Source organism: Octopus sinensis, linkage group LG5, assembly GCF_006345805.1.
Source record: "Octopus sinensis linkage group LG5, ASM634580v1, whole genome shotgun sequence".
Lineage (NCBI taxonomy): Eukaryota > Metazoa > Mollusca > Cephalopoda > Octopoda > Octopodidae > Octopus > Octopus sinensis.
Window position 1 is genome coordinate 78,697,838 of NC_043001.1, and position 12,901 is coordinate 78,710,738.

Genomic DNA, 12,901 nt, shown 5'->3' on the forward strand with positions numbered 1-12,901 from the left:
CGATGCCAACATTCTTCAGTCTACTTAATATATATACATTAAGCATATACTACACAGACAGACAGACACACACACATATACACACACACGCATTCACAAACACCATATATAAATATGAGTATATACATAAATATAAATGTATATATACATATGTATGTGCATATATAAGCATATATATATATATATATATATATATATAAACATATATATATATATATATATACATATGTACATATATATGCATGCATACACATGTATGTATGTTTATGTATATGTATGCAAGCACATATATACATAAATATGTATGTGTGTGTGTGTGCGTGCACACATCATTTGCTGTTATATCATATGAGGAATGTATTGAATATCTATGCACTACTTTTGCTTGGCAATAACAATCTTTGTGGCATTAAAAACAGTGCAATTTTTAACAGGAAATGTAACCGAATCTTGCGTCGCGTGAAGAATTTTCATTAGAAACTGTGAATAAAATTATAACATTTGTCAAATTTACTTTGATTAGTTAATATTAATATTGACAGAATTACCAGGGGATGGGTCACTTGGCAGAATGCCGGATTAGTTGTCTTGCTGCATTTAATCTCGCATTTTTACCTTTTGTATTTAAATCCAGATGAGTTGCTTGTCATCCCAGTTGGATTTATAAAATAATTATCGGTCAATTACACGGAATCGATGCGATTTAATGCACCCGTCATCTAGAAATATGTGGACACGTGCCAAGATTATAGTGGTATGAAATATTCTGAAGAACACGTGACTAAGTGATTTTCAGGATTTAGTTTTATGTCTTCATGTTCGCAGTTCATTTGTGTCTTCGTCGACTTTGATTTTCATTGCCAGTAAAATATTACAATATGATATGGTGTTGCAAAGCTCCTAACTTTAGATAAAAGAAAATGTAATTATGATTTTATTCCACATATTCCATTCTCAGCTTCACACACTTATTGCAGCGGTCCATCATATTTTCTAAGCTCTGTGATAGAATTCGTAATGTTGAGCCTCCAACCAGGCATTTCTCGATACCCTTAAAGCCAGAAACTTTTCAGCACCCTCTTGTAAATGTATTTGATTCCTCTTTCCTCCCTTATCTGGGGCTTTGTATTCTTGTTACATAATATATTTCGGGTTAAATGAAAAGTATCTTTGCTTGGAAATACTATTTTTTAAATCCTGTCTGTTGTCTGTGTGTTTGATATATTTAAACGTAGATGACTAAGAAAATTGATGCCAGAGGTGATAATCCTTTCTACTATAGGCACGAGGCCTGAAATTTTGCGTGAAGGGCAAAGCGATCACATCAACTCCAGTGCGTAACTGGTATTTATTTCACCGACCCCAACAGATGAAAGGCAAAGTCAATCTCAGCGGAATTTGAAAGACGGACAAATTCTGTTACGCATTTTGCCCGCCGTGCTGAGGAATTTGCCAGCTCCCTGCCTTAATAGAGTTAATAATAACACTGATTCATAGCGGTGACTGTAAGACACAGATATAGAAATATAACCCTATGTCATTTTCTTCACACCTTTAAGCTTTCTACAGACTGATAGTAAGCAATCTATGCATGCAAGCTTCTCAACGCGATGTCTTTTAACACTAACACAAACAAAACCTGAAGCATATGATATTTTGATCAAATATTGACTTCATTCTGCAACATCCTCAACAAAACCATTTGAAATGTTATAAAACAAATGTAAAAATGTTGCCATAAAGAAGGTTAGCTAATAGGATCGCTACTATATTCAAAGACTGAAATAAAATCTTGCCAGCCTATGGAGCCCTTTTCTTCACAAAATTTGTCGTATAAGTTTTATAGATATAGAGAAAATTACAAAATCAGCCTGCTCAGCTGCTTCGCAGAATACACGTTTGTGAGGATGGAGATTATGAAAACGGATTATATAAAAAAAGCATATACGAAAAAAATTCCTGTATCATTGTCTCCATAGACTTACGATGTTATTGCTGCCAATAAAGTTCTATCCGCCAACTGTAGAAACAAACGTTAAAAATATTTGCAATGCGAATTATTACATATACATAACTTTGGATTGAGCCCCGCATTCAGGTATATTGAGAGTGAGCAGTTTTGTCGAGAAGAAGCAACATATGCCCATATGCTACCAAATAATTCCTCATTGTAATAGAAACATAATATCATCTGGTTCAGTATACTCATTTTCAGTTTCGTGGCGGATATTAATATGGAAAATAGCTTCCTTTAATCTGGTCACACCTACCACATAAGTTTTTTTAGGAACACCACTTGAAAAGTTATCCATAGTTGCACTAGTAATATTTGCTTCAATCCTTGGTTGAAGGCTAGCAATTTCGGGTGAGGATGAAGTCGGTTATATCGACCCTAGTGTTCAAATTGTATCTAGTTTTAACGAATCCGAAAAGATGAAACGTAAATTTGACCTTGACTGAACTTGAGCTTGGAACGTAATGAAATTAAGTATTTGCGTTTTGAGACCAATGAATTTTAACCGGAATACTAAAGATTCCGCTAACTTACCGCTTTCGTTTCAATAGTAATATTAAAAAATTTAGTTAAGGCGATGATATGGAAGAATCTGTAGCACCCCGAGGAAAATGCTTTGTGCTATTTCGTCCAGTTTAACGTTCCAATCTCGCCGAGGTCGACTTTGCCTTTCATCCTTTCGGATTCGATAAATTATCAGTTGAGTCCATGTAATCGATTATACCCTCTCCACTGATATTGCTGTCCGTGTGCCAAAATTTGAAACCAACATTAAAAATATAAGCAATAATAAATCTCAGAACGAGTTATAAACAGTAGCTACAACACATCGTGGCGTATATTTACCATTTAAATATGACTAACCCCTAAGGGTGGATGCTACTGTAGTTTGTAGCCCCAGAAAGTGTGTCTATAGCCAGCTGGAGGAGGTTTCCTCCTGGGGCTACAAACTACAGTAGCATACACCCTTAGGGGTTAGCCATATTTAAATGGCAAATATACGATTAAAAATATAGTTTCTTATGTAAAAGGATAACAGAAATCCTGAGACAAACTCAGCACCAGGTCACAATTGTTAGTGCATCATTAAAAGGTTATAACATCCCCTCTTATAGGTAAATAATTTAGCAAAGTTTTGGTACAATGTATCAAAGTGAAGTTAGTAAAATCGAAGTGACTATACCTACAAAGATTAATAGTATAAATTTTAAAAACTCAACACAGATATTTCAAGCACACATGTTTCCTTAGAAACCCAGAGAAACAAAATACCACCTCTCTGTCTCAACACTTTTGGTAACCGTGATATCGGATAACAACAAATTTCAAATTTAGATGTCCAGTGATATAATAAACGAAACCATATTTAGGAAAATTGGGTACGTGCCTTCTCTGAGTCAATAGAACATTATTTCTATTCTCATCTCTTATAAATTAAAAAGAAATTGAGCTGGTTACGAAATCTAGCTGTAGGAATAAATACATTCTCGAAATTGGTTATTCAGTAGCTTGACTATAACGCAAGCGCATGTGATCGGTTTCCTTCAAATTCACCAAAACATTTGAAATTCATAAAAAAAATCCTTTTTCTTGCTTCAAACACGAAACGAACAGAAGCCGTATATTCTCTGTAAAGCTTCATATATAGAAATGCTACAATATATTTACGAGAAAATCTGCAGATTCTATACTACTGCTGTGCCTATTCATTTTAACAATGCAGATTAAGTGACTTGATTCTGTTTGCTGCATGCTATATTTACTAGTGTCTTGACCGACAAAAATTAAGTATAAGCATAGGCGCAGGAGTCTCTATCTGCGCAGGAGTGGCTGTGTGGTAAGTAGCTTGTTTACCAACCACATGGTTCTGGGATCAGTCCAACAGCGTGGAACCTTGTGCAAGTGTCTTCTACTATAGCCTCGGGCCGACCAAAGCCTTGTGAGTGAATCTGGAAGACAGAAACTGAAAGAAGCCCGTCGTATATATGTAAATATATATATATATATATATATATATATATATATATATATATTATATATATATATATATATAATATATACATATATATATATATAAGTGTGTGTGCATATGTTTGTGTGTCTGTGTTTGTCCCCCCAACATCGTTTGACAACCGATGCTGGTGTGTTTACGTCCCCATAACTTAGCGGTTCGACAAAAGAGACCGATAGAATAAGTACTAGGCTTGCAAAGATAAGTCCTGGGGTCGATGTGCTCGACTAAAGGTGGCACTCTAGCATGGTCGCAGTCAAATGACTGAAACAAGTAAAAGAGTATACTTCCCCTCACTTTACGCACTCCTTAACATACAATTTAAAAAAATTTATTTTTGACTTGGTTTTAATTTGCCCGTTTTTTCCTTCAAATTATTCTCGAAACTCTTGCTTCGTATTCCTTTAATACATTTCAGCTTATTCCTTTTCCTGCTTTACTATTTAAATTCCAACCCTGCGTAGATCATGCCCACCCACCGGGTTTCACTTCTGCAAGAAACCATGTGTTTCCTAATCTTTCATAGCAGTTTATTTATTGTTTCACTTATTTCCGTTCTTATTCATGTTTGTTCTCAACACCAACATTTTAGTTCTAAATCTTATTCTTTTTATAAAACAAACTAAATTTTATACAACTTACATCGCCCTCCCCACTCTCATTGAAATAATTTCAACACCTGTAATTCTATAATTCTTTTGCTCTTTGTCCTCACCCACTAAATTAACAGAATCCACAAAACACTTTATTTCCAGGTCTTCTGTGATTTTTAATAGCTTTCTGAAGGTGGCAAGTTCGCAAAATCGTTACCGCTTCAGACAAAATGCTTAGCAGCATTTCTGCCGACTTTACTTTCTGAGTTCAAATACTGCCGAGGTCGACTTTACCTTTTATCTTTTCAGGGTCGCTAAAATCAGTACCAGTTGATGACTGGTGTCGAGGTACTCGACTTCTATACTCGACAAATTGGCTGGCTTTGTACCAAAATAAGAAATGATTACTAATTACGTTTCTTTGAAATTTAGACGGTCGTATCTAATTAGACTTCCTCCCTCCTTTCCTTATTAAAAAAAAGAAAAACATGAATTTCTTTTCTTCTCGAACTTCATGTTGTTTTATGAAAGACACATTTCGATACAGCCCAATCGCTTTCTTTCAAACTATATTCACACCTATGGTTTATTTTTCTGTTTTTAATTTTGACTTCGACGAACGCAAACTGGCAGAAACGTTAGCACGCCGGGCGAAATACTGAATGGTATTTCGTCTGTCGTTACGTTCTGAGTTCAAATTCCGCCGAGGTCGACTTTCCCTTTCATCATTTCGGGATCGATTAGATAAGTACCAGTTACGCACTGAGGTCAATATAATCCACTTAATCAGTTTGTCTCTCCTTGTTTGTCCCCCTTGTAGGCAGTAAAGAAATAAGAAACGTTAGAATGCTGGAAGAAATGCTTAGCGGTATTTCGTCTGTCTTTACCTTCTGAATTCAAAATCTGCTGAGGTCGACTTTGCCTTTCATCCTTTCGGCGTCGATAAATTAAGTACCAGTTGCATACGGAGGTAGATCTGATTGATTGACCCCCTTCCCAAACGTTTCGGCCCTTGCGCCTAGAGTAGAAAAGAATTTTGTCACAAGGCCAGCAACATAGGAGTGATGGTTAAGTCCATTATATCGACCCAAGTGCTTCGCTGGTACTTATTTTATCGACTCCTAAAAGGATGAAAAGCAAAGTCGACTTCGGTGGATTGTGAACTTAGAACGTAAAGACCGACGAAATGCTGGTAAGCACTTTCCCCGGCGTATGCTTAACGATCTTGACAGCTCGCTGACTTTACATTTATACACATTGCTTTCAAATTTTGGCACAAGGCCAGCAATTTAAGGTAAGCCGAATACATCGACTCCAATGCTCAACGGTATTAAACGGCATTTATTTTTTTGATCCCGAAAGGATGAAAGGCAAAGTCGACACCTGCGGAATTTGAACTCAGAACGGGGACGGATAAAATGCTGGTGAGCATTTTTGCCTGACAGGCTAACGATTCTTTTTTATTATAAACTCAAGGCCTCGAATTTGTGGGGAGGGGCATAGTCGACTACATCGACCCAGTATGTGATTGGTACTTAATTTATCGACCCCGAAGTGATGAAAAGCAAAGTTGACCTCGGCGGAATTTAAACTCAGAACGTACCGGCAGACGAATTACGGCCACGCATTTCGCCCGGCGTACTAAAGTTTCTGCCAGCTCGACACCCTACTCCCTCTTTTTAGTTTTCTAGCTTTTAAAGCTTCCTTTATCAGTCTCTTTACTCTTTCCTTTACCTTTCTTTGTCTCTTTCTCTGTTCCACTCCTGTTACCATTGCTACCCTGTGACTCTTTCATTCCGACCATTCACCCCCTTTTTGCTTCCTTTCTTTCCTTTTTTCTCCTCTTTCATTCATTCGTTCATTCATTCACTATCTATTTATACAAAATATTTATTTGTTTATATTTCTTCTTGTTCCTTCTTCCTATCTCCTCTGCATCATTTCCTTCTGTTCCTCTGTCGCATATTCTCACTTTTCCTCTCTTTTCCTCTCTATCAACCATTTATTTCCTTTTTGAAATAAAACTTACTTCTCATTACATACCCCTTCTCTCCTACAGCCACTTCAACCCAGCACTCTTCCATAGCTACATCCGAATAACTAATGCTTTACGCAACTGTCATATACATTTATTTAATAATTTATTTAAACGTAGCAAATCAAATTTTTGTAAACCTCGACATCACGATATGATGGACGGTATAGTCAGTTGAGTATGAATGATATTTCAATGTTGAAAAGCGGTTACGCTAAACTTGAAGTAAAAGACATTTCGACCTTAGCTTTCTTACTGTTCAGCTGTGTGTGGGTGTGCTTGTTGATGTCATATGAAAGAAGAAACTTCAAGAGAACAGGAGATAATTTTTTTGAGGAAAAGATGAAACTCGACGCAGATGATGTAATAAATGGTACAGTATAAGTATCTGGTTAAAAATCCTTTGTAACTCTATCTACTTCGAGTTTCAACGTGCCAAAAAGGCAACGTACATACATACGTGTGTATATATATATATATATATGTGTGTGTGTGTGTGTGTGTATTCGAAGAGTAGATTTCCAAGCACAAAAAGTTGTAATTATTAGCCTTCTGACTTTTGTAACGCAAAACCTCTCGCAGCTTAATATTTATATGCTATTATTTATAGCATTATATGCATTGAGTTTCACCATTCCAAGTGAGAATTATTTTACATACGCTTGACGTTACTAAATACTCGTGACATCAGCAATATGTATGTGTGTGTTTCCGTGTGTGCGTGCGTGAGTATGAGTGTTTGCTGCTGTATACAGGAGAACAGATTTCATAAGACGTGTGTATATGTCTTTCAATAAGACTTGGCAGATGTCAGAGAGTGGCTCAAGGCCCAACTGGAGGCGTTGACAATTTCTCAAGTGATATATGTCAATGAACGAAACTATCAGCCCATGGGTCACCTTGTAAATTCTCACGAAAAAACCTAAAAGTAATAATAATAATAATAATAATAATAATAATAATAATATAAAAATAATAATAATAATAATAATAATAATAATAATAATAATAATAATAATAATAATAATATAATAATAATAATAATAATGATAATAATAATAAATATATGAAAAATAATAATAATGAAATTTTATGTCTGTCTATCTATCTATATATCTATCTATGCGTTTGTCTATCTATGTATGATGTAAGTATGTACATATATGTATGTATATATGCATATATTTTATTTATTTATCTATACATACATACAGACATACATACTTACATACATACATACTTACATACATACGTACATATTTACACATATTTGTTGAATGGCCGTTGAGTACACTTGAGTTCCTCTGCCCTTTAACGGACGTTATTTTTCGTTCCACAGGCTATCAAAAAATCACCCGCCTCACCAAGCAAGCGTGTTACCAATGATACTCAAGTGCAATCTCACATAATTCTGGTGTAGGCTTACTGAATCCCTTGCGTGGAAAATGGAGTAAAAGACCCAACCACTATAAAACATACTTTTCTGTTGTGCTGTCAAGCTTTTTAAAACTCCGAGGAGAGTATTTACATAAAAATATCGAAGAACAAGGAATGTTTATAATCTGACCAGACTGAAATTCAAAACAAGTCTTCATTTCACTCATTAGGAACTCTTACACGCTGACTACTGGGATCTAGTCAGTCACTCTGAACGGGCCTGTAATATCTCGTATCTGCATTTGACTCAGCTTGTGATGATTTTGGCAAGGCCACCAGCTTGAAAAAAAACTAGTTGTAATATATCAACTTGCACGTGGCGCTGTTTGCAACCCTACAAAAATGTTCTTTAAAGGTGAGATACTTGAGGGTTGTTGACTCTTTCACCTACCTCGGAAGCTCTGTACAAAATGATGGAAATCTAAGCACAAGAATACATCTGCCAATTCAAAGGGGAGCACAAGTATTTGGAGGTTTGCAGTGTCGCGTTTGGCGCCAATGACATAAATGACACAGAATTGCTTCTTTGCATTTCAGTTCTTTCAGTTTCCGTCTACCGAATCCACTCACAAAGCATTGATAGGATTGAGGCTATAGTAGAAGATAGTTGCCATGGTGCCACGCAGTGGGACTGAACCCAGAACCATGTGGTCGGGGAGCAAGCTTCTCACCACACAGCCACTTTGTTATATATTTACATACACATATATATATATATATTATATATATATATATATATATATATATATATATATATATATATATATATATATATATATTTATTGCCTACAGGGGGCTAAACATAGAAGGAAAAAACAACGGCAGACAAAGAGATTCAGTCACTTATTTAATCGACCCCGAAAGGATGAAAGGCAAAGTCGACTTCGGCGGAATTTGAACTCAGACCCTAACGGCAGACAAAATAGTGCTTGGCAGTTCGCCCGGCGTGCTAGTGATTCTGGAAGCTCGCCGCCCTATTGTTATATATATATATATATATATATATATATATATATATATATCATTGTACGATATATATAGCAATCTATATATCATCTTTAATGTATATACATCGGTGATACACAAGGTGATAAACTTGCTGTGTTAAAAACACACTATAACACGGGGAGAAAGGAATTAGTCCTGGCAGTGGGTAGCGTGTACGCCAAATGCATTTCCGCCTTGACGCACACACGAACGGATGCATGCACATACACCCACACACACACAAACACACATACGCACATGCACACGTGCACACACACATATACAAACATGCACAATTATGAAGATTGACTTTTGGTAGTTCTCTATACCGTTTTTCCTTTTTGTTTTTATTATTCTTTTTACGTTTATACTGAGCGTGCAAATTATTTTTACTCCAGTTCACATTAATTGTGAGCATTCTATGCATTTGATCATGGAACCAGAACTAATGCTAATTCTCAAATTAGCATTCCTATAAAAATTCAATTAAGTCCTCAAATAATCCATATAATCATAGACACGAAGGGGGCGTCCCATTTCATATGTACATCAACCAGCACTATATTCTAAATATATATTTCGATGTATGACTAAACAATTCAGGTACTTATCAAAAAATTTCACGCCATTTTACATTCCCCGCCACCTGTATCATAATTGATAAACTTGAATTACATTTAACACGCTTCGTCACTAGACACCTTTTAGGCTCTCCTCCACCGTTATTATACAAAGTACTGCGATCCCCTTTTCATCTCTATTGTCGTGATCAGCCAAGGGCGATACTGAGCTAAAACTGTTATTTGTTATAGTTATATATATATATATATATATAAGTATATATGCATATATATATATATATATATATATATATAATATATATATATATATATAAGTATATATGCATATATATATATATATATATATATAATATATATGTATATGTGTGTGTGTGTATGTGAGTGTTTCTGTATATGCATGAGTGAGGGTGTCACTTTTGTTTTCGGGATGTATTATGAATATTTGAACATTTATATCCGGTAGAGTTCCATCAAAGCCATTAGAAAAGTTAGAATCCTGCATTATTTCAAATAATAATGAAATGCATTTCTAGTTGTAGCAACTGTATAGAAACACGCACGCACAGGCACACACACACACACACACACACACACACACACACACACACACACACACACACACATATATATATAGTCGCACGCAGACACAAACGCATGCATATGTCACTGACAATCTGTAAAGAAACCATTCGCAATACTGAAATTTTGTGAAGACAGACAGAGAAAGGGAGAGAGAAAGATAAAAATATAAATAAATAGAAATATAGAGAATACCAAACAAATAGGTGGATGCATGTCTGTAATTTTTCTTCCCAAATGACTAGGAAACATTGCAATTATCATGACAAACATTCTTTCAGTAGGATAGGGACGTATTTCACCGATGCTAAATCTGAAGAAATATGTAGTTTGCCTACAGCTAACAATTCCCTATAACTTGTCTCAGACCATATTTCCGTCGAATAATTTGCTCAGATAGGCAAATTGTAATGACTGCAATACAGCTTAACAGAACTTATAATGACAAATCGGTGGTGACATAATAGATTTTGCATTCTTGTGAATGACATTTCTTTCAATATCACAATACGGTTAATGTCGGAATATGATATTAAGAAAAAAATATGGCGGTCTAAAAATGCATATGAAGACACTATTCACCTGAAAAGAACCACCTTAAGTAATGGTAGGGGAGTTAACTCTGTTTTAAACGGTCAAATAAGATTTCTAGTTACGTGGTACGTTTTTCTATGGACAATAAAATGCAGATTTTTAAGCTCTAGTTATGATCTTAAGACTGCTTTCTGTTGTGGGACCCCGAATCGGGAATTCTAGGTTTTGAGGAACATAGAACAACCTCGTAGGCATTAGTGTTCCCAGGCCTATTTTAACCTTGAGCCCATGCTCCTTTCCGGGTCTCAGACATGGGTTAATTAGCATGTGACCACTTGAGCCAGATCACATTGGAATCATAGTATTTTTCATGATGGATGTGAACAATTTCGACAGATGGACTTCTTGAGTCAACAGTGAATACCTCTAGATGCTGAGCGGATGAAATGACAAGAAACTCTCAACGGCTAGGATCATCTAGGTTAGTTAGTGAACTCCTGCAATCATCTGTAGTCGTGGCATACAGAGATTAGCTACTTCAGCTAGCGAAAGTCAAATATAGTTAATTGGACTGGGCAACACGTCCGATTCGGGTGATAGTGGTATACTTTCTGCATTAGACTCACAAGTCCTTCAAGTCATACTCTTTTACTCTTTTACTTGTTTCAGTCATTTGACTGCGGCCATGCTGGAGCACCGCCTTTAGTCGAGCAAATCGACCCCGGGACTTATTCTTTGGTAAGCCCAGTACTTATTCGATCGGTCTCTTTTGCCGAACCGCTAAGTAACGGGGACATAAACACACCAGCATCGGTTGTCAAGCAATGCTAGGAGGACAAACACAGACACAAACACACACACACAACACACACACACACAACACACACACACACACACACACATATATATAGTCGCACGCAGACACAAACGCATGCATATGTCACTGACAATCTGTAAAGAAACCATTCGCAATACTGAAATTTTGTGAAGACAGACAGAGAAAGGGAGAGAGAGAGATAAAAATATAAATAAATAGAAATATAGAGAATACCAAACAAATAGGTGGATGCATGTCTGTAATTTTTCTTCCCAAATGACTAGGAAACATTGCAATTATCATGGCAAACATTCTTTCAGTAGGATAGGGACGTATTTCACCGATGCTAAATCTGAAGAAATATGTAGTTTGCCTACAGCTAACAATTCCCTATAACTTGTCTCAGACCATATTTCCGTCGAATAATTTGCTCAGATAGGCAAATTGTAATGACTGCAATACAGCTTAACAGAACTTATAATGACAAATCGGTGGTGACATAATAGATTTTGCATTCTTGTGAATGACATTTCTTTCAATATCACAATACGGTTAATGTCGGAATATGATATTAAGAAAAAAATATGGCGGTCTAAAAATGCATATGAAGACACTATTCACCTGAAAAGAACCACCTTAAGTAATGGTAGGGGAGTTAACTCTGTTTTAAACGGTCACATAAGATTTCTAGTTACGTGGTACGTTTTTTCTATGGACAATAAAATGCAGATTTTTAAGCTCTAGTTATGATCTTAAGACTGCTTTCTGTTGTGGGACCCCGAATCGGGAATTTTAGGTTTTGAGGAACATAGAACAACCTCGTAGGCATTAGTGTTCCCAGGCCTATTTTAACCTTGAGCCCATGCTCCTTTCCGGGTCTCAGACATGGGTTAATTAGCATGTGACCACTTGAGCCAGATCACATTGGAATCATAGTATTTTTCATGATGGATGTGAACAATTTCGACAGATGGACTTCTTGAGTCAACAGTGAATACCTCTAGATGCTGAGCGGATGAAATGACAAGAAACTCTCAACGGCCAGGATCATCTAGGTTAGTTAGTGAACTCCTGCAATCATCTGTAGTCGTGGCATACAGAGATTAGCTACTTCAGCTAGCGAAAGTCAAATATAGTTAATTGGACTGGGCAACACGTCCGATTCGGGTGATAGTGGTATACTTTCTGCATTAGACTCACAAGTCCTTCAAGTCATACTCTTTTACTCTTTTACTTGTTTCAGTCATTTGACTGCGGCCATGCTGGAGCACCGCCTTTAGTCGAGCAAATCGAACCCCGGACTTGTTCTTTCG